Raw genomic sequence first — 24594 nt, forward strand, 5'->3', positions numbered from 1 at the left:
AAGGTTAATTCAGAGATGTGTGAAGTGTGACAGGAGAAGCAGCAGCCAGAGAGTCTTGTCTGGTTAATGTTTACATTATTTAGCAACCAAGATACCAGGAACCACATTATAGAAACGTATCCGATCAATTTTGCACTAACATTTGAACTAGTTTTAAAATCCTTCCTCTGCCAATGAGGATAACTTCACAACATGTTTGCATTTTCAACTGTAAATTGGTATTCCAAATAACAAACGGCTACAATATGTATTTGAATCTTTGAATACTATTGTGTCCCGGTTTATATGTTGCAAATAATATATTATCTACCTGTCTTCATAAGTAATTACCTTTTTGTGAATATTCAAGGCCATTCCACAAAACAAAAAGAAATTACATGAGCTCAGTTTGTTTACCATGCGTTATTTCTCACGGTGCTGTTTTTCTAATTGATTTCTCTTCACCCAGGGCAAATCCTGAAATAAATGTGCATTTGCTCTGAGATAAGAGCGTGCCATAAATTGACAAAAGAAAAGGCACTGCAAAGAAAATTCCCTTGCTGTGCCCTTAGATGACCTTGCTGTGCCAAGGAAATTGCTTTCTCTTCAGTCAAGTTTTCAGCTGACATGTCTGCCTGCTTTAAGATAAGGGAATTTCGAGGATGGATAGAAGCAAAGTAAATCGGTGTTAATGCTGATGTATTGCACCTGTTCCGAGCTTACTGTAGGTTTCCAAGATACAGAAAACAAATCTAGTTTCATCTGTGCAGCACCTGTGTGCGAGTGCACCAAAAAACAGAGCTATCTTTATGAAAACACAGGGGCCCCATTTACAAAAACAATTTTGAATGGGAAAACCCCACCGAAAAAAGGCTTTGTTAATCATGCCCACGGTATCTGCAAGGCGTCCAGGATGTGCCAGGATGTGCCGTGCAAATCGGTGCACATATTGCTGGAGACAGGCGGGCGACACGTGCAACGACACATAACACTCGCCGTCCATTTTTCATTTCCCATATCTCCATCGGTTGCCCGGTCTGCTTACGTCATTTGCAGTGCCCGACTGTCGTTTCCTTTTCTTAACTGTGGTCCTTCACAGAAGTATACTGCGCCGTGATGGTTTCCTTTCTCTCACCGGTCATTCAGCCTATTTTATGGTGTGTGCAACGTTGAACATCTGTAAGGAATGCACAATGGCGCCTGTTATTAACAAGAAAAACGAAGGAGTTTACCGACGATCCAGTACAGTCACGATGAGAGAAGCTAACTGGGTGGCAACACAATATAAATTACTTCTCAAATGTGCTGCTATGCCATTTGTAACTGCAGGAAAGGAAATTGACCGCTTAGCCTAAGCTGGGACTATGCCAAGTAAAAGGCAATGTTGCTGTGGTTATGGAGCTAACTTCCAAGGCGAGCTCATGATACCAGTAGCCTTAACTATGGCCGAATTAAATATGCAGCACTTGAAAACATTGTGGGGAAATACATGTTTCGTGGGACATAATGTCCACTATAATGTGTAATATGTTTGAGTTTGTTCTTTTCAGATTTATGAACATTTAGAGAATGTTTTGCCTGGACATTTTTCAGAGAGTTGTGTCCAGCACGGTGTTGGACAAAGTGATTGAATACTTGTATGGATGAAGACGGGACACATCACGCGAGAGCAAATTGATGGCGTGTGACATGATTCAACTCTTCAGGCCGCCACAACACCATGGCGACCGATTTTCGTTGAGTGCTATATTAAACGCAAGCATTTCCATTAGGATTGACTGCAAGGCATTACACTGGACATTCTTATTCTGCATCTCTTTCTTTAATTTCACTCCACAACAGATACTCACACAAAAAGAGACATGTCTATTTAGACACACTGAAACCCACACATGTGTATTCGTTTCATCTCTTTGACTGCATTCCTCCCCTTTCATACAGCTTGGCAAATTATGCACTTTGGGTAAAAAAAACTAAAAAAAATACAATTATGTATGTATTGTTATTCTATGGGATTTGCGATACTAATGTCGGTGCACTTCATTAAGAGAGTGATGTGTGTACATAAAACATTGTGGTATCTAGTCAATTCACCTAAACCAATTCCATCTAAAACCATTACATCGAAATGCTTCTATATAAAAAATGTCCATTAAATGCATGTTTTTTGGGGGTGGGGGGTGGTAAAGGGTTAATTTTTGTTCAGGTGCATTTTAAAGGGTAAAACACAGGGGTTTGGGGGGAGGACCCCTCCCCCCAAAAGAAAAACAATGCATTAGATGGATTTTTTTTAGATGGAAACATTTCGATGGAATGGCATTGGATGCAATGATTTTAGATGAAATGACCATAAACCAATGGTGTTGCTTATAAAAAGTACTATTAAAAATAGTGCTGAATGGGTTACATCAAGAGCTGTCAATTTTAATGTAAATATTATCCCAAATGATGTATAATTTCCGTGTTGCCGTGCCAAATGATCCTCAAGTGCTTCACGTATTACACATGTATTACATAAATACATTCTTAAACACACAAGCAATTTTTCTGTTGGGCCAGGTAACTGAGAAACTGCAAATTACAAATGCATTTTCGTGATACTGTAAATGGCTTGTTTGTTCACAATTCCATCCGAGTTAATGCAACTGGAATCTGCACTATAATACAATTGTGCATACGTAAACACAGGCACGGATGCATTGATTTGTCTTCATGTATCCTCATTTGCGTTAGTATGTTGGAATGGCACATTTTTTTGAGTACAGATGTAAACAATGACATTTCTTTTCATGCATCATTACAAAGTAGCACAATTGCATTTTTGTCATGAACGCCTGGAGACAATGAAAATGGAAGTAGAGCACGTAATAAATCACAATGACATAACACAACATAACGTTACATTATCCGCACTGCAACCGTGCCTACATGTAGTAGCTGCATGGCATATTTCTGATAATTGATGTAAATATGCTATGCTCATGTCTTACAATCTACACAGTCACACTAATATCGATACCTGGCCATTCCTCTAAGAAATGAATCCTTAAACCTTTTCAGTCTCAAATTTAAATTACATTGCTAGAAACAGAATGGCACTGATTCAGCAAGTGCCTATTTATAAAATCCTCTGGGCTTCTGTTTAATGGCAAAAGCCAAGCACACAACATACTCACTGAATCTTGAAAATTGGATTTCCTTTCCACTTCATTTAAGAAGATTTGGACTGGTTTCTCATTGATTGCTCTACTCATTTGAGCGAGATTAAACTCAGAGTTACGCATTGCAATGGGGGCCTGGAGAATTTTCGCTCCAGCATGACCGTCAGCGGAGTGTACCAGGGGACCTCCGGTAAAAGTAATCACAGGAACCAAAAACCAATCCAAACAGGAGCGTACACCAAGTAAGAAGTAACACAATTTCATTGGACCAAAGACAGCTGAGAAGATCGTTTCAGACAGCCCTGAGGAACTGAACTGAATGAAATGAGCTGTCAACACCGCCGACTGCAGCTACATTTTATACCCTCATTACAGAATTACCATAACACATTTTAGTTACATTTTAAGGACAGGTTTTTAAGGTAATTGGAGGAACTCCATCAGTCCCCTATATGTATCTCTATATATATATATATATATATTCACTACACAAAAAACTTTGTTAAGGGGATGTTATGGTTAAGTTGCCCTACGAAAAACCTGTGCACTTCACTAAAAAAAAAAATGTTCGCCCTCCCCATTGTGGTTCAAATTAAACACAAAAAATCCCTGAAATTCGCCAGTTATGGCAGACTGAGCACCCTTACTTGCCATCGCCACTGTGCACTGCTAACACTAACACCCAGAACATTAAAGCTATCCTCTGAAATGTCACTGATGACATCACTGACGACATCACTGACGACATCACATGTTTAGCCTATTTGTTTTCGTTGCCTGCCACATATATATATGTACATTCAGTAAACACACTTTGTTAAAGGGATATTATACTTCACAGTGAAACCAAAAAAACACTTCACATTCCCCCATTATGGTAACCTAAGCAACCATAACTGCCCGCACCACTGTGCACTGCTAACACTAACACCGAGGACAAGAAAGATGACATCACAGATGACATCACATGTGCATTTAATTTTCAGACAAGGGGTTGAGAATGTAAGTTTGGTAAAACAGTGTCAGGGATTCTCGGGACATGTGTAATAAACTTCATACTTCAGCAAGCAATGAATTTTCTAAAGAAAATTCCATTGTAGTGTTCTTGCTAGTAAAGGGACCTACTCATACAGCAACGTAGGTATTGACTGCAGCATACACCACAGAGGTGCTATATTTCTATATTACTATAAAATGGTGAATGTTTCTGTACCAGACTTTTCTGGTCTCTGAAACATGTACTCAGTTGTTAATAATGCATCACTCAATACATATTTGTAGTAATACACACAAAACATAAATAGACTGCAATGCATGCAAATATGGGGCTTATATATGTAGTGTAAAGTAAACATACAAGAGACTGTATCATTAGCAACTGTGTATAATGTACATGATTGTAGTCATGTACAAAAATTATTGCTGTGCTTCAGGCCTGCTTCCTCCCCTATATATGTACATCATAAGATGCGATTACATTCTAAGGAAAGTAGTGTAAGAACATGTGAGAATAGCAATATCCATAAATTTAATACCTTTTCAAAGATAACTTTCTGACTGTCAGCAAATACACCTACCTGGCCTAGATATGACAGTGTACAGAAACGAAGGGGCTACACATGTGATGTCATCAGTGATGTCATCAATGACATTTTTGATGTCATATTTCTTGTCCTGGTTGTTAGTGTTAGCAGTGCACAGTGGTGCGGGCAGTTATGGTTGCTTAGCTTACCATAATGGGGGAATGTGAAGTGTTTTTTGGTTTCACTGTGAAGTATAACATCCCTTTAACAAAGTTTTTTTTACTAAATATATATATATATATATATATATATTTATATATATGGCAGGCAATGAAAACAAATAGGCTAAACATGTGATGTTGTCAGTGATGTCATCAGTGACATTTCAGAGGACAGCTTTCATGTTCTGGGTGTTAGTGTTAGCAGTGCACAGTGGCAATGGCAAGTAAGGGGGCTCAGTCTGCCATAACTGGCAAATTTCAGGGGTTTTTCATTTTTAATTTGAACCACAATGAGGAGGGCGAACATTTCTTTTTAGTGAACTGCACAAGTTTTTTGTAGGGCAACTTAACCATAACGTCCCCTCAACAAAGGTTTTTTTTGTAGTAAATTTTACAGGTTTTTGGGAGGGCAACGTAACCATAACGTCCCTGTAACAAACTTTTTTTTAACTGAATGCCATATGTTTTTAGTAGTATAAATGCATCATAACATCACTTTAACAAACATTTTCGACTACATTTATCAGGGTTCTAATAGTAACATGTAAGCATACGACTGTAAAGGAACATTTGAAGTAACTTCCCACCTTTCGAAGAATTCCAGATTATCATATGCTGAGGTATAGCATGGGGGAATGTTCGAACAGTCATACACACTTCACAATGACATGTGTAACTGGTTGATAGTGCAAAAGTACATTAGGTATTTTTGTAAGAAGTTCTAACTGCAAAATGTCTGGTGCAGAACTCCATAATGCAAGTGTGCAACACAATATAAGCAAGAGTGCATACCGACGTTTCTGAATCATTCACCCCCATTCCTCCCCAAAGAGTGAGGGATGAATGCCATTGGCAATCAAGATTTTACAGCAGTAATTTGTGGTATCAAAAAAGAGGATTTTTTGTCTTCAACCGGAACGCCTCCATCATTTCCGGCTGAAGAAAACAAATCCTTTTTTAAAATGGCCACCATACAAAGGGAAGACGGGCATTGGATAGAAAGCCTTCTTCGCTTTCCACTGCAGGCTGCAGAAACCAAAAAAGAAACTGTGTTATCATTATGGCAGCACCACATTTGTGTTCCTTGATAAATGTGTGGTTATGAGCAAGACGTTTACCAGGAAGGCAGTCCCTGGTGGACATGGTGACCTCAATGCAATGTTTTCTCCCTTGCAGTAAAGGCCAGTAGCCATATCACCGACATTGTGGGCACTACCCATACATAGAGGCTACCCCTCAGAGACAGAAGCTGTAAAGTTAAATATGAAAAGACTATCACATGCACAACAAAAAGCTTTTCAGTCGTTGTCAATGACCTTTACATACATGTGTTGTACATGTACTAATTTTGTTCTGCAAACATGTGCGTAAAAACAGCAAAGGAGTAGTGTACTTACGTTCACATAAAATGCCAAACAAACTCTGTAATGCGAAGCGCAATGACGTCAGAAATACTGGATGCAACACCATTACCGCTCACCTTTCGACACATAATTTTGTAAGTGACACAGGTGGAAAGGTGTGAAGATATGTGTATTGGGAGGATGTAACCATATATTACACACATTTCTGTGCATAGGGCTTCTGGGTGACAGAAATTGGGCTGACGGTGACAGAAATTGGCCTGACGGCACTAATGCATATGAGATGGGCCTGACCCTCCCGTAGCCAATGCAAGTGGTATGGAGTACCTTTCTCCATAATGTTCCTTGGCAGCTAAAACAAATGCGTCCATATGGATGTACGTGCCGTGATGTAGCACATACAAAAGAACACATTACGACCTGCAACGTAGCACACCACATTGTGAAAACAGAGAGTACATTTGTAAAGAAAACACTAACATTTACAAATGTGTCCAGTAGTTTTATTTCACAATAAAGTGAGCGAAATCATCGCCCTATGCAAGTAGTAAAGTAGTTTTGTTTCACAATGAACTGTGTGAAACGATGGCACTATTCACTTTTCCATAGAAGTATTAAGTTTGTCTCTTTGGTCGACAATGACAATGTTAAAGGTCACGTTGTTTTTTTCCACACACAGAAAGTAAGCGTTGCCGCCACAATAGTCGTTTTTCTCCCACATTGATGTGCAAGACAACGTCAACCGCTGTGATCTACAGCACCAGAAAGGATGGAATGTTACTTCTTATAGTGACAGCAGCGTAGGGACACAGAGGGCCCACACGATCATCCCAGTGAATTATGATGCTCAGACAGCCGGTTATTAACAGTTGCATTTGACGGTTAAAGAACCCGTCACTTGGCATCTGTAATCCGTGAGAATCACAATAGGGAAGAAAGTATCTGAGGAGGAAATGTGAATTAAAAGATGTATGAATACGCAACCTTTGGATAAACCACAGTTGTACCACATAACATTTTCAGTAAAAAATTAATTCAATAGGAGGAAATGTAGTGGGACCCTAGGGACGGTGACAATGTGCAATGTCCATAATTGGAAAAATAAATCGAACGGCACAGAAAGCTGGAATGTCGTTATTAATAATACAATTTTTCTTTGGAAGTAGCTGCACGGTTCCAGGGGAAATAAAACGTGTATCACTGCACAACCTGTGCACAAAAAATAATTTGAACACATACCTTTATTATTAAATATTAGTTTAATTTGGGGAAATGTAGTGGCACCTTACAAACAGTGACAATGTGCAATGTCCATAATAGGAAACAAATTGCAATGGCACATAAAACTTGTAAAACATTAGGGAAAATATATATTTTTTTTACAAACTAAAACATAACGTCAATTCGGAAAATCGGCGGCAAAAATACACTTACATGATGTGGAGCGCCTCCATTGCGTTCGCTGTAGTCAGACACTAGTGTATGTGGAAGACTGCCTGTTCGGGAACTAATTTCTCATGGTCGGTGCAAAAGTTTTTGAAGCATAACCTTATCAAACGATATGTTTTTCAAACTGTTACTCCCTACATTCTTTCAACTCTTTCTCTATACCTCAGGGTTAAAAAACAAGGGACCCTTATGGGTGTCGACAAATATGCAGCCGTACTGAGCTCGTGTTGAAAAGAGAAAATGCAGTGGCCTTCACTCCGAATGCAAATACATTCTCATTTTGCAAAACATATCAGCGTCTATTTATGAGAACCGCTACTGGCGTACACGTGCAGAAGGGCTGTGTGTACGAAATAGAGCCTCAGATTCCTGCCAGTCTGACCGCAGTAATGTTGTTTATATATTGTAAAATGGACGCAGTAAGTTAATTTCGTACAATGACTAGCAAGTCCCACTGTACCGTATAACAGTGCTAACAAGAATACTTCAATGTTTGACTTCCTACTACCACGTCTCATTAACGCTCACCTTTCGAAACTGTGTTCCATAAGTATTATAAGTGCATTGGTACCTTCTTCGTTTAGGTATGTTAGCGCTGATGTTCGTGTTCAACAGAAAACAAAGTAAACATGGCGGGCGTATCGAAAGATTACGACGCACTTCGCGCTATGCCACAACCAATCGGTGAAAGCACAACATGGTCATGGGCAGCACGCCACAGAATAGCCAATTGCAATGTTCTCCACGAAACGAACAGGGAAGTGTGACCGCGGAGTGGACATAGATATCACAAATTTTTAGAGACATACTTTTTGATCGTTTTTAAGGGAACCACTGGATGGATTGTCACAAAATTTGCAAAAGCATGCTTTCACGCCCATGCCCCTGCCACTGCCTCAAATTTGGTGCAAATCCGTCCAGCGGTTTGGCCTGTAGCCGTGTGCAAAGTTTTCCCCCATTCAGTCTATGGGAAAAAAAATGTTTTGGGACCCCCATAACTTTGCCCCCCCCTGGACCAAACATCACCAAACTTTTCAAAAAAATTCAGAGTGGGCCATATACTTTTTTTGCCTATGGAAACAGCACCTTAACCATAACTACAAGGCCACTACCGTTACTAGTTATGGTTAAGTGGCTAATCGGCTTGCATCATGTCCGTGGACATGCAACGTGTCTGCCGATTGGGTGGAATGATGCACGTCACATTGTTTCGATGAGCCCGCCATCTTGGATCCGCCGACAGCGTGGTTGCAAACAGAGGCAAAATGCAATGTTGGGGATTGTGTTGGTGTGCAGAAGTGCTTGGGGAGGGTTGGGGAGTAAGAGATGGGTCAAATACTGTATTTGTTTAGGTGGCAGGTTCCCCTGATGTGTTCACCATGTCCGCAGTCTTCGCGGCTGTCCACGGACATAATAAATGCACTGCTAGCTATTTTACTTTAGTATGATGTTGGTTTTGGGTTGTTAGTCGAGGATTGATTGTAATTAATATCCCTTATAAGCAGCCCACATACCACAGTCAAAATGTTTGGTAGCATAGGTGTGTTATGCTGCAGTGGTTGTGGCCAGGGCCTAGAGTCTTGGATGCATGGCCGAAGGGCGTAGGCCATAGGCCATGCACCCAAGAGTCTAGGCCCTGGCCACAACTACTGCAGCATAAAATACCCATAGAATCAAACACCCATCAAATATCCACAACCCAAATGTTTGTGTACTGTTTCAGTTGTAGAGTTTGTATGTGAAGTTTTGGCTAGGCTATGCAGTTAAGACTGTAGAGTTTATAATAGGACTGCGTTATAAGATACCTTTGGAAGTAAATATTTTGGATTGTGGTGTATGAGTGTGCATTTTCTTTGAAATCTAATGTTAAATAAACTACTTTGCCACAAATGACTTTCACTAATTCAGAGGGAGGTAATATTGTTGTTTTTGGTTGAAGGTGTATTATTGCTTGAAATGGGTGCACTGATTGAATTATGATGCTCTCCAAGTTATTTGTGATAGCACGTGAATGTGTTTGGTGGTTGTCAAGTTTTGAAGTGCAGTAATTGGAAAGTATTAAGGGGTCAGTAATTTCGTATTTCTTTTCTGCTATAAGGTAGAGAGCTAATTGGAACCATTTTGAAATTGTCTTCTATTTTGTACGTTATGTCTACAGTTTTTGTGCTATTAAAGTCCTGCGGCAACACACACACATGGTTTGGTACTTCAACTGAGGTACTTTTAAACTTTAGTGTTTCTTTTTTGTATGTGTTTAATAGAAGGTTGCTATTTGGACAGTAGTTGCTAGTTTGTTGTAAAGCTAATGCATTTTGTAAGTGGTTTTCACTTCCAAAATGTTTTCTCTAGATATGCTCTGTTTCTTTGAGTAGTTGTTTGACTGTACCATGTAGAAGATTGTTATTTAAATTGACTAGTGCTAAAGTAGGACTTTTAGCATAGTAGAGTTTATGGACCAGATTTCTTATAGTTGAATGATGTGTTGATATCATTTTGATATGATGAAAGGTGCTTTTGCAAATAGGTCCTGAAATGCAGGCTAATGAATGTCCTTGTAGTCCTGTGTATTTGTGTACTGGACATGCATCCATATTTTGTAGTAGTTTCATTTTGAATTTGTCTTTGCTTTTTACATACTGATTGAGGAAGTGGCCTAAAGATGTGAAAGATTTTTTGGCAATGTTACACATTGATGTGCACGGCAATTTGTAGACTGGACGTTTTGGTTCAGTAGAATGGAGAGGTGATACTGAGTTTTCTGGGGATATTTTTATGAGCAGAGTTTCTTGTTCCATAATGGTGTTGTTAAGTTTCTCATACCCTTGTCCACTGCTATTTATGGCAACTGGGTTTGTTTGCTTTTGTTTACATGCTTCTTCATTAAAATATGATTCTGTGCTCGTGGTGTGACTCCATTCACCTCCACAGATGTTTAAGAAACTATTTTTGTTGATATTCCATTTATTGAGAAGTCTTTTTTGTAATTTAGTGGTTATTTTTGTTAGTGGTTTCATTCTGTTTAAAAATAAAATAAATAACTTCCTTTTGAGATGGATTGCACTGTCTATGAGAGCTTTTAGGATTACTTCCCTATGGTAGGTTTTAAGGGTTGTCCATGATTTCTCTCCTGTTTTTATAAGGTTCTGAAGGACTCAGTGGCAGAACAAATTTTGTAAAATATTTTTTTTTCCGTATGGTTACTTGCTACTATATCAAGATTTATAGGTACAGCGTTAGCAGTAGTGGTAGCTCAAGTCTTGTTTATCACTTTCTGTTTCATTTTACATTTTGATAGAAGAGGCAAAGTTTCTGTACTGGAAGCTTGTTTTGTTTCGCTTAATGACTGTATTAGCTGTTTTTTTTGAAGTTTTTGTACAAAATCTGCTAGAGATGGATGCTTATTTTGGACACTTACTTTGATTTGCTATACTTCTGCGTTGCTTTCTACAGAGTTGCTTTTTGGTAGGCATTCTTTGGGGCCTGTTGGAGAAACAAATAAAGTGTGGGTTGGGCTGTTGTACAGTGTATGCATGCTTTGTGCATGAGTGTCTGAGTATGATGGTAAGGATGATTGTGGAGGTGTTTGATTGTGCAATGGGCAGCTACATCAAGTTGGGAAGGTTATTCTTGTATTTGTGTGTTACTATACTGGGCTTGAGATGGCAATATAAAGTAAGCAACTGGTAAGGGGAAGCACTAATACTACATCTAATGGGAAAGGGTTAATACACTTCTTTGTTCTACAATACTAAAATGCTAGTGTGTTTGAGTAACAACTAAAACATTATGTTAGTATTGTACTTACTTTTTTGTATGGAAAGAGTAGGTTTCTTCTGAGTTGTGTTTTAACTTCAGACGCTGCAGCTTTTCAGGAGAGTGGTCTTCACTGCAATTGTAAAAGAAAGAAGTTAGTGAATATGTGTGTGTTCATAGCACTTTTGTTAATGTGGACATTGTTTTTTTGTTTTTGTAGTAGTAGTGTTTTCTTGCAACTTAGCATAGTATGCATATGCACTTTCCTTTGCCTATGTGAATCCTGTATATTTTATTTAGAATCTGTTAGTTGAATATGTTTTACAAATGAGTATAATAGTAAACGTATAGAACACACTTGTTTTTTGAATGTTATGTTACTGGATGTTAAGAGATAGAAGAAATAATCATGCATGTTTTGCTATTTTTACAGGGTAAATGGCAGATATTGTACAGAAAAGCATGCAATGTATGCATTTGCGAAGGTGTGGTAAATAAAGCAGTATGATTTCATATAGAGGCAGTGGTGTTGTTTGAGCTGGGAGCATTTTTAATGATATTGTCTGTGTGTGTGCTTGAATGAAGATGCATGTACTCATCCTGTCTGCATGTAATTTTATAACACACTGGACAGTCTTTTTCATAATTATACTGTTATTTCTCCCATCTGTTAATATGAAATAAAGATGGGAGAAATGACAGTAAGTTCATTTTACAGTTTATACAGGGTAAGCGGCAGTTACTCTGTTTATATGTATTCCTAGAAGAGCTGTACATGTACTGTTTAGAAAACATTCATACCTGTAGTCTGTGTTCATGCATGTGGATGGGCATGAATCTGCAAGTAGAAATCTTGGGGAGTTTTATAGTAGTTGTTGCTGTTGGTCTGTTGCAGTGCCAAATTGTAGTGAGAGCGATCAATGGTACATCTAAAGTGCTAATCCGTGATGATAGAGTTAGATTTAGAGTTCTTGGATGTGATTGGTGGATGATTGTGTGACTGTTTAACAGTAGCCAATGAGGAAATGGTGCAGATAGTGAAGTGGAAGGGGTAGAAGGGCTGCCCCAGTGTTACGCGCTCCACGGACACTGCGGGTGTCTGCGGGCAGGGCATGCCTCATCCTGGGTTTCTCAGCAAATGCAGCATGGAAAGGGGACTGTAGGGATCAGCCAATCAGATGTTGAGGTTGTGGTTTGTGTTGAAAGAGGCTGTGTGTAGTGAAGATGGTAGAGGTGGAGAAAATCAGGGTGTTGGTGGTTGGAGATATGTGGAGGTGGTGTGGAGCACTGTGCCTGGTTTTAATGTGCAGGGAATTGCACAAGTTTGTGGAGATATGGGCAGGGTAAACATTCCACATGTAGTTGTATTGCACTTTGGTGCTTTGTATTTGGGGTATGTAAGTGCCCCTACTTGTTTGGCAGTTTTGTACATTTGGTTCAGGCAGTAATGAAAATACTTCCAAATACCAAGGTTATTTTTTCTGGTTTAGTACCTAGGGCAATATGAGACAATAGTTTAGTTTGTTGTCCTCAGCAGGTGGAAAGAGGAAGATGTAGGCCGCACTTTATTGAGGTAGGTCGCAGGCCTTCTCATTCTCTGTTTTATAGCAATGTTGGTATCATTATATGTGACCCACCCACACTTCTTTTTTATATATGCAGTGTAGTGACCTGCATTGGTTGTGGCTCCTGCATGGTAGATTATACCTACTGTTGTGAAGGTTTTCTTACCAAGTGATAGTTTACCATGTGTAAATCCCGTTAGCTTGCAGTTGTTTTTGGTACCATCTGCATTCTAACGTGAAAACAATGCTATTACGTATTTACTATGTGTCTGTATTTGGAAGGTGGCAAGACACCCACATGGTTCATATCGCTAGTGACCGAAAGTGGAATAGTACAAACACACGTGTGCAAATTATAGGCCTCTAATACATAACTGCAGTCATTGGGGTCGGGGTCTGTGGCGTGGCTGGAGGGGGTTGCAGCAGTGTTTGCTCACACATTCTCATACAAGCACATTTTGTCAGGCCTCGAGACTTGCTCCTTTGAAAAATGTTTCCGTGTTTTGCCGTGTGAAGAGGAGATGGGATGAGATGACAGGTGGTGTGGCCTGACAGTGGGAGTCACTGGGAGAGTGCGAAGTTCTCCAGAGGAACAAAATAAATCAGTAGAAATGTCGCCCGCATTGGTGAATGGTAGCAAACAATTCATATGTTTTTCAAAAATATTTGTAATGCTACTGTGGTCTGAAGGGCTGTCGGCTGCCATTTTGAGTGAAGGTCAGCGCCATTGAATTATTGTTTCCTAGCTGAGCAAACCCACGCATCGTACACAGTATACGGTTCAATTGTTTTTCGACCTTGAAACAAAGGGAGGATTCCGAAAGGAATGCATGAAGGGAGGGATGTAACACTTTCAAATATGATAATGTTCATCATTCAGGAATTGGACAAAAGAGCATGTAATTTCATTTTATGAAAATTCGTTAACCTGAACGGAGTGTCTGCGTTACGCCGATAGAATGGAAATATTATGTACGTTTTACTTTTGACGATTTTATAGACAAACTAGTCAAATTATCAGTCGCCGAACATTATTGGTGGGTTACATTGTATTCGGTTGTTGTGTGTGGCATATTGCAATAACACACAATCACAACTTGTGTGTCTACTTGGTTTTGTCCTGGGCACATGGGCAATCCAGCATCAAGATGCGTGTACTCCACTAGTGGGTTACCCCAGGTTCCACAAACGCGTAATTTAACGCTAATATTTAAGTAAAATTCTGTCTATGTGTTCTTCTTGGCCTTACCTGATTGCAGTGTCAGCCTCTGCATCCCATTTCGATCTGACCATACTCCATAGCAGTAACTTCTGAAGCAAATTGAAGAGTACTTTGCACGTTGTTTTTTCTGAGTTACCATTGTTTCAGGTCTGTGTTTATCAATAGTTTTAACGGGGTCAAATTAATGGTTAAAATTATAAACTGTAATAAAGATCGGCTACTGAGACACATTTCTGTTATGTTTTTTTAAACAGCTACATCTTGGCTTTCTGTGATTGTCATGGATTCCAGATACCAACTGACATTTTTTTTAACCGTCAGCTGCGAATACACGTGAATGGGTGGGTCACAGTGACACTCTTTTGGGACGATCGCCACGGGCTGATATGACCTTACGCGGTACCAGCGATAAGGAGCAACTTGACATTGTTTACGGTGGCCTAGTGCCAAGTTGATGCCAAAGCATTACGATTCACAGTGCGTCCAATGCGCTTATTATACCCAAAAGGAACACCGCGTGACTCGCAATAAAGATTTGTGGATCGAGAACGAAGATAAAAATGACCTATTTGCTTGAATATGGCAATCGGCGGATGTTCTCGGAGTGTTTATTGTGAAATAAAAGTACTTTACAAATTGTACAGTTTTGCTATTTCCTTTACAAGTATTGTTTTATATTCAAAATTGGGACTCACTATGATGTGAGATGATGTGTGTTGATATTCCGGGTTCTGCGTCAAGTAACATTATCACGTAGGTGATGATTGGGTGTATTTTGCTATGCTGTATAGTAACGTCCTGGAGATAGGTGGAGAATATCACTAGGTTTGGTGATGTCAGCCTCAGGGGTGGGGCATATGAATTAATGCCTCCAGGGCAGTCCACCTTGAGCGATGCAGCAACGGATAAAATTATCACAAGATGGCCGTGCAATGGTGCCTGATTTCACATGTGTCAAAAAGAGGAACATTACGGTAAGGTGCATAGGAAATGTTTGTACGATCAATCAACGTATGCTTAGAAGCACATGCCCGAACACTTGGGCCAATAATATTTCTGAGTGCACTATTCTTTTAATAGATCAATTTTTTGCTGCTTTCGCTGCAGATGATTTTCTAAGGTCTGTTTCTGTATTATTTTTAATGTCTTTATGGTGTGTTTAAAAAAACATTTGGTAAGTACACATAAAGTAATGGGTAATACTTTATATAGAGAACTGTAGTGTCTACCATTAGTATCACTGTTTTCACTTATTTCATCATGAGGAAAATATATATATATGTATATATATATATATATATATATATATATATATATATATATATATATATATATATATTTATATATTATTTTTACTGTACCTAATACAGAAAGTTTATAAATATATAAAATAAATGTAATCTACTCACTAGTTTCTTGCTATGTTTTGGTGTTCTTGCTGCATAGGTGTGCTACTGATTTTTGCTGTGCAGTTTGTGTGAGGTAATTCTGTTGGAGGCATAATTATTTTGTTTTGGAATATTGCATTATGTTGCATATGTTATGTAATTGGAAGGTTGGTGTGTTACATATACAGTTTCCACTTCTTATTTATTATTGAATGTAATGTATTTATGTGCTGCTTTTTTAATATGTTCAGTGTTTTTATTGCATGATACAACAATGTAAGATAGTCCCAGAGTTTTTGGATAGTGTTGATGTTGACCGAGTCTGTCCGTGAACATACGCATGGTCAGCAAACATCAGACCCACTAGCGCAGGTAGGAGGCTCAGTATGTTCTATGTTATATGTATATAAAGTAAGGGAATCCTAGGAAACATTTATCCAATTTATATTGTCTATATAAATATACATATTCAGTGAAAAGAACTTTGATAAAGGGACTTTATGGTTAAGTTGCGCTACTAAAAACCTATGAAATTCAGTGAAAAAAACTTTGTTAAAGGGACGTTATGGTTAAGCTGCTCTACTAAAAACCTATGAAATTCAGTGAAAAAAACGTTGTTAAAGGGACGTTATGGTTCCACGTAAAACCTAAAAACCCTTGAAAATCGCCAGCTATGGTAAGCTAAGCAACCATAACACGTGCCACCACCGTGCACTGCTAAGACTAACACCCAGGACATCAAAGGTGACATCACAAATGTCATCGATGACATCACTGATGACATCACATGTCCATTTACTTTTCATGAAAAGTCTGTACAAGGGATTCTTATTATAATGTGGACAAAAAAGTGTCAAGATCATTGAAATAAATATCATGAGGTACGTAGTACATTAAGCAATGCATTGATATAAATAGCATTCTATAATAAAGTTCTTTTCAGTATACTAAGCTACTCATGTAGAAACATAGGCATTGGGCTCATTACGAGTATGGAGGTAGCCATTCCGCTTTTAGCGGCATGGCAACCTCCATACCGGGTACCGGGTCTGGGTCCCAGAAATAGGGAATTACCTCACCACACTTTTTCAAAAAAATATATATGGCCCATTCTGAATTGTTTTGCAAAGTTTGGTGAGGCTTGGTCCGGGGGGGCAAAGTTATAGGGGGGTCCCAAAATTTTTTATTTTCCCATAGACATAATGGAGGAAAGATTTCAGTCACGCCTACAGCCGAAACCTGCTGGACGGATTTTCACCAAATTTGCGGCAGGAGCGGCGGATTGGTCCCGAAAGTAGATAGATGTCATCAATGACATTTGTGATGTCATCTTTGATGTCCTGGGTGTTAGTCTTAGCAGTGCACGGTGGTGGCGCGAGTAATGGTTGCTTAGCTTACCATAACAGGCAAATTTCATTTTTTTTTTCAATTTTATTATAACCATAACATCCTTTTATCAATGTTTTTTACTGAATTTCATAGGTTTTTAGTAGCATAACCCAACCATAATGTCCCTTTAACAAAGTTTTTTCATTGAATTTCATAGGTTTTTATTAGTCCAACTTAACCATAATGTCCCTTTAACAACGTTTTTGTCAGTATATAAATATGTATATATATATATATATATATATATATATATATATATGTTAAGTAACAATGATTGGGTGGAACATTTCTTTGGCAAAAATCTCATTAACACACCTTCAGGGTAATTCATGCAATAAATGTGCACCGAAAAGGGGAGCGCAAGCATGAAAATCGCAGTGCACACATGCTAAAGCCACGCACGCAGCCGTCCGTCGATTCATGGAATGCGCTGCGCGTGTAAAACCTGGGATGTGCGCCAAATCCATGGATGGCGCACGCAGGCGCACACGTTACTAAACGCTGTGCGCGACATGCACAGGGAAAGCGTACATCGTGTAGCGCACACAAGAAAAGTGAGCGGAACACTGGGCGTAACATGCAGAATGGGGGGCAACACGTGAAAATGTGGGCGGAAGTACGGGAGGTAAATACTCACAACAGCGACACACGCGCTAACAACACGTATTCATGGAATCGAACAGGGGAAACCCGTGCACCAAAAAAGACATGCTAATCCGTAAACATGTACGCCAGCAGGCTTAAGCGGCCCCGCGCAGCATAAAAGTGCACGCAAACAACAAACAAGCCCATACGCTACGATGAATATACCATTCCTCGCAGCAGTGGTCGTGGGACACCGCAGGAGGAGGAGTATAGCCAGGCCCTGCATTTTTTTACCCAGGACCAGCCTTTTTGGGATGCCTGATGACCAGGTTTGTGGGAGGTACAGGTTTCCATCACTAATAATCCTAGAACTGGTCAGGGGGTGGGAGGATGACCTCACATCACCCACCCTGTGCTCCCAAGCACTGAGCCCCTTGGAAAAGGTGCTCAATGTTCTGCACTTCTTGGCTACTGGGTCATTTCAGCAGACAAGTGCCATAGTTGGGGGTGTCTCACAGGCCACGCAGTCACGCTGCCTACACCATGTGTTGCCGATCATGACTGCATGCCCCTCAGTCTGCAGGCACATATACATGCCCAGAACACCTGCAGAAAGGCAGGCTGTCGTCCAGGACTTTTACAGGGTGGCACACTTCCCCAGAGTGCTAGGTGCCATTGATTGCACCCATGTGGCTCCATGTCCTCCCAGGGCCACTGAGCACATCTATCGAAACCGCAAGCACTGGCATTCCATCAACGTGCAGGTTGTATGTGATGCTAAGGGAATCATCACCTCAGTATATGCCAACTATTCGGGTTCCAGCCATGATAGTTTCATATTCCAAATGTCACCCCTAAACTGGGACCTGGAAGCTGGGCGGCATGGCGACACATGGCTAATTGGTGAGTATAAATGCCTCTGCACATGCATGCATGTCAGACACTGAGAAATGGGAAAACCCCACTAATGACAACCATTATCAACTCACCAGGGGACAGTGCCTACCCTCTGAGCACCTACATGATGACGCCAATACGGAACCCCACAACACCACCCGAGGTAAGATACAACACAGCACATATTGCAACCCAGGGCATAGTAGAGCACACATTTGGAGTGCTGAAATCACGCTTTCGCTCCCTTGACCGCTCTGGTGGGCAGCTGCTATATGTGCCCCCAGTAGTGTGCAGGATCATAGTGGCAGCATGTGTCCTGCACAATGTTGCAACCCGGCGGGGCGTGCCAGTGGACATGATGGTGCCCCCACATCCCCAACCACATGCACGGCTGCTGCGCATGGGAGGTGAAAGGGCACGTGGTGAGGCAGCCCATACCCAACTTGTGGCACATTTCTTCACCTAAAATTCCACCCCTGCGGAGTGCACATAGGCCTGGCACATGCCAGCTGACAATTCATGATGATGACAAAAGGGACAGTCAACTGTCACAACCATACCACCCTGAGATTGTTTACCTGGAAGTGCTACATTGTGTGCATCCCTAGCTAATTAAACACACCCAATGCTGTGTCAGTAAAAGGCACACATTCATGCAGCATGAAGGACTATCCCCTTGCAAAACACTACAAACAAATAGTGGCATATCACCCAACCCCTCCCTAACTACATCTCAGCTAACCAACACACCATGGCATGGCACGCGATGTGAAAGCAACCAAATTAATGCACATCACATGACAGAAGTGTCACAAAGTGCACCGTCCCAAATGGAAACAGGCCACAGACAATTGCCTCTCACCAATGAAAAAAAAAAGCACACATTAACGAATACTTACCAGCAAGACAAAACATCAGTACAGGATCCAACAGTGGCAACATATGACAGTAAAAAATTCAAGTAGTGCAAGTGTCACAGCTTGACTAAAGCAGCCCATCGACCCTTCCAACTGCAGAGTGTTGCTGGTAGGCAAATGCGGCAAATGTGGCAGTGTACTGCATACAATATGAACTGCATCTGCAAAGGAGACAGGCTTGTTAAGACATGAAGAAGCTACATGTATATATGCAAAAAGTCCTGTATGTAAAACCATATACAAATCCACCATGCTGTGGAGAAATGAACAACAATCCCCACTAAGGATGTATACACAGTTTGGACTACAGACTGCCCACACAACTTATAGGAGCCCATGTCTCTGTGTACGTTAGTGTCACTTGGACACACACTTTGTGAGCCCATGGAAAGGGGAAGCAGGAGGGGTGTGTGTGTCAGGAACCCAAGTTTCTAACCCAAAGACAGGACAAGCCTGCATGTGCCCAGCTTGAATACACAGTGGATGCCTACGGGAGCCACACAAAGCAACACACTGTAACATTAATTTACAATCTGAAAGAAAATGGTTATGAAAAAAAATGTAAATGCAAATCAAATATAGAAAAAGTAAATGTAAACTAAAAGAAACAAATTAAATAATAAAGTAAAAATCAGAAGCATAACCAAATAAAAATAAATGTATGAAAATAAAAATAACAAATCAAGAATTAAAATAAAATAAAAATAATAAATAGAAAAAACAAAGAAGAAATAAAGATAACAAATTAATTAAATACTAATTTCATTTAGCAAATCGGAATGAAATGTGAAAAAAAACAAAAAATAAATAAAAATAAAAATAAAAACAAAAATGGTCATGTGTGGACCAGGGGGGCGAGGGGGATGCCACCCAGGAGGGAACAGGTACATGGTGCACCCCAACACCCACATGCGTCGATGTTGAGAAAAAAAAAAACCTCCATGGGCTCATGGCCTGCTGCACGTCTCCCCTACAGTGGGGGAACTGCCGTTGTTGTCATCACCCTCTGGTGGTACATCAGAAGGTGGACGTGATATGGGAGACAGACCACACAAAGCCCTGGGATGCTCCTACATGGCAGCAAGCATGCAGGTCTGAAAGGTTTGGTTCTGCTGGATGATGGTACGGAGATCCCCATGCAGCACCTCATGGGTAGCATGCTTTTCTGCCTGCAAGGTCTCGCATGATGCCTGGATCTGCTCACGGGTTGCCTGGAGCTCAGCTGAGAGTGTGCGTGTTAGCTGCTTCAGCTGCTGTTTTGACCTTGTACTCCGGGACACCTCGAGTTCACCCAGAGTATCTCTGAGGGACGTGTGTTCTAACCTCAGGGCATCCCTGTGGGCCTGTGACACAGCAGATATGGCTGTGCGCAGAGTCTCCAGTCCAGCCCGTTGGTCCCTGTTGGATGCCAACATGTCCTCCCTGTGTGAGTGGCAAATGGACTCTGTTGCCTGCTGCTGGAGCTCCACCTGCCTTTCAGGGGGGGGAATGGAAGTGGCCACCCTATCCATGGCCTGAGCCATCATCTCACACGATGCCCCCTGTTGTGCTCCTATAGTGTACATGGAGTTCTCCCACACAGTATTGCCTGGTGGCGCACGGCCAACACATTGGCGGGCACCACACCTGTTTGGGGCAAGGTGATGTGCACCTTGCTGTGCTGGCACTGCCTGAGGCTGCAGGACTGCATTCCTCCTTTGATCTGCTGGCCCAGGAACAGGAGCAAATATTGTGGAGTGTGACCCTGCATCCGTAACCACAACAGGCGGACTTTCCAACATTGAATGCCCCATAGAGGGTTCTACCCCCAGTGCAGGTGGGTTGGACAGAACAGCATCCCTGCCAGAAACACTCACCTGCAACGGGACATATGTCTCAATGTCAGATTCAGCACCTGATTCATAGAGGTCTCCGGAGGTGTACCCAGAGACACCCGTGGACACTATGGTCTGTAGGAGTAATGGGTTTTCACCCACCACCACCCCACATCCTCCTCTGGTGCCTCGTTGTGGCAGTGAGTACTCCTGCCTCTGCGCCATCTCCTCCTCCTCAACAGCATCTAGTGCCTCATCACCTGCAAAAACATAAAAGAAAAGTAATGAAAACAGGCATAAGCACCATAGCCCACACACATAGGCATGACGAGGCAGACATCAAGTATATAAATGACACATGTCACACATGACAATAACTCTGGCATGCATGCACTGGCAATGAGTTGGAAGGGGAGGCAAAAAGCAAACACTGAGGACTCCAAGATGGAAAAGCAACACATGTGCTGCATGCTGGATAGCACCGGCATGACACATTAGCCTGTAAGTGGCATGGACAATCCACATACATGAACCATGCCAGCACACAGATGGCACGTAGCATAGCCATGACAGATTTGACAAGGACGCCCAGATGGTAGCAAATCAGTACTGTCACCCATCCATGTGAGATGGACTTCATGAAATAGAACATGCAAAATAGTGTGACAAAACAAGCATTTGTCACACGCTGCAACAAAGCCAGTGTTCAATAATGCAGTGATGGCAGGCACATGGATACATCAATGGTTGGTCACTTCGACATGACAGAAGACAATTTTCATGTTGAACATTCAAACAGGGCCCCAAAGTGATTGTGTGCAGGCCATGTGTAGATGCACATTACTCAGTCAGACTGATTGATTAAATCATTCCCATAATAAGGAAACATATCTGGGCCATTGTGGGGTGTAATCTATGTCTGAAGTATGTTACATTTGGGGCAGAAGGGTACAAACATGTGTGGTTAACATGCAAAGGATTTCATCAATCAGGCAGAATGAACAGGAAAACAGTATGAACAATGTTGTGGCAAGATGGCAGTTGAAGGGCAAGTTCAGTAATCAGGTGCAAATTGTCAACTGCGGTCAGAAGGGATACTTGAAAACCCAAACCTATGGCCGGGGTATGGTTTGGAGGCACCACATGGTGACCCATAGCAGTCATAACTACACAGCCTCACCTGGCACTCAATTAGATCACATCACCCAAGCAACATACACATGGTTTGCACACACATGCATGGCCACTCACCGGACATTGCCTCAAGATCTTGTAGGTCTCCCACGCCTTGGATCTGATCCTCTGTGATGAAGCCTCCAGCGATAGACTCATGTTCTGTGAGTACTTCCTCCTCTGGTGGAGACCCACTGCCAGTCACCAGAGTAGAGGCATGATTGGAAGCCAGCTTGTTCTTTGCTCTGCGTTTGAAGCCATTCCACCGCTTAGAGCAATCATCAGCTGTGGTCCTGACAAATCCAAGGGCACTAATCTGGTCCGGAATGCGCTGCCAGTGGGCCCTACATTGAGCAGTCGTAGTCTTGCACCCTGCAGTCACCTGTAGTCACAAGTGTGTCTAGTTCCACATCATTGAAACTACGCTTCCTTGACGTGCCAGAGGGGGGAGCCATGTCTGGTGTCCCAGCCTGCACCGCAAGTTCACTCTTCTTCCTCTTGGGAGGTGGTGTGGACCCTGAGTGGCTTACGCCACTCTGGTTGGTAGGGGCTGAAGCGCAGGTAGACTGGGCACTGGAAGTAGCCGAAGGCACGATGACCAAAGGTCTCACTGCAGGCATTGGCTGCTCGGTGATGTTGGCAGGACCAACCTCGATGTGATGGACTTGGACCAACACTGTCCCGGCTGGGAGACTCGGAGATGGGGTGGATTGAGCTGCAGCTGCCCCTGCAGCCTCCTCAACCTGACTACTTGGGGCAGCAGATGACATTGCTGCCCCAGATCCACGGGGCCTGGAGACAGCAACTTTCACTGCCACATGTGGCTTTGACTTGGTGACACCGAAGTCAGCCTGGGAGTCATCCTGTGCCTGTTCGGTTGACAATATGGCCTGGGTTAACAGGACCTGAGCTGGGATGGTGTCAGCTGCATTTCCCCGACCCATTGGGGGGACATAGGTGTCCCTGATTGGTCCTCCACACACTGGCCTCTTGGGCCACCGTGCACACCCTGGCCACGTACCCTACTGTGCCCACTTCTTGGAGGTCGGCTACTTTTGCCTCCCTTACCGCTTGGTCGCCTCCCAACCATGGCACTGGTGTTCTTGTGTGAATGGGAGGTGCAGTAAACAATTGTCCTGGGCAATTGGGTGAAAGGGGCAGGGTACTAGATGGAATACGTACCCTAGTGCTCTAGCAAGGCTGTCTGGGACCCCTGGGGGAAGATGACGGGTCACGCAATGCTCAGGCACCCCAAAAACAAAATTTAACGTGCATGCAACCCCTGGTAGCCCACATGAGTGGAATAAAGAACCCGCACTACGCTGTGGCACCCAGAAACACAAAAAGAAGTGTACACGTGGTACACGCTGGCTACAATGACCTCTGAATGGGTACACGACACACGGGGGCAACCATGTTGAAAAATATGTGTGAGACTCACTGTCTGCCTGGAAAAAGAATGTGAAAAAGATGCACGTGTGCACGTTGGCAACTCCACAAAAAGCATGTACAAGAAAATGTTGTCCTACGTGTACCTTTTAACCCTGCCCACACATGCCACGTCACTTACGCACGTACGCGCAAAGGGCCTTTCCTGCAATTACACACAGTGACACCCGGACGTGCAGTTTTTGCATGTGTACAATCAATATGCACCTGTGTGGAGGGAAATGCCCACATGCGTTATGTCACAGATGCGCATACGCGCTAAGGGCCTTTCCTCGATAGAACACATGGAAGACCACGCTCCTGCCCAGAAGGCCATTTTCCTCCCCCACAGAACCCCAAGCACGCTCCCACCTGCTATCTGCTGCTGCCTGCCTGCAGGCCACATGCCCTGCTGTTTAATGCCCGCACGTCAGCCATCTGCAAGGGTCCAGTTGCTGTGACCACCCCTGCTGGAACAGAAGACTCCCCAGTTGCCCACCCACACCTGTCTCGGGAGTTGCCATGTCTGACACATCACCATCTGGCACCAGTGGCAACACCCCAGCAGAGAGGCAGAGGGCTGCCAGCTTCAGTGCCAATGAAGTTGGCTTTCTGGTGGAGCAAGTCCTGGGGCATTATGATGCCCTCTTTGGAAGTTCATGTGCTGACAATGAGGGAGGGAAGAGGATCTGGAAGGACATCGTAGCTGCCATCAACATGGAGGGGGTGGCAGCCCACGACATGCAACACGTCTGGAAGCGCTGGG

The sequence above is a fragment of the Ambystoma mexicanum genome, chromosome 2p (assembly GCF_040938575.1).
Source record: "Ambystoma mexicanum isolate Mex_15411 chromosome 2p, UKY_AmexF1_1, whole genome shotgun sequence".
Lineage (NCBI taxonomy): Eukaryota > Metazoa > Chordata > Amphibia > Caudata > Ambystomatidae > Ambystoma > Ambystoma mexicanum.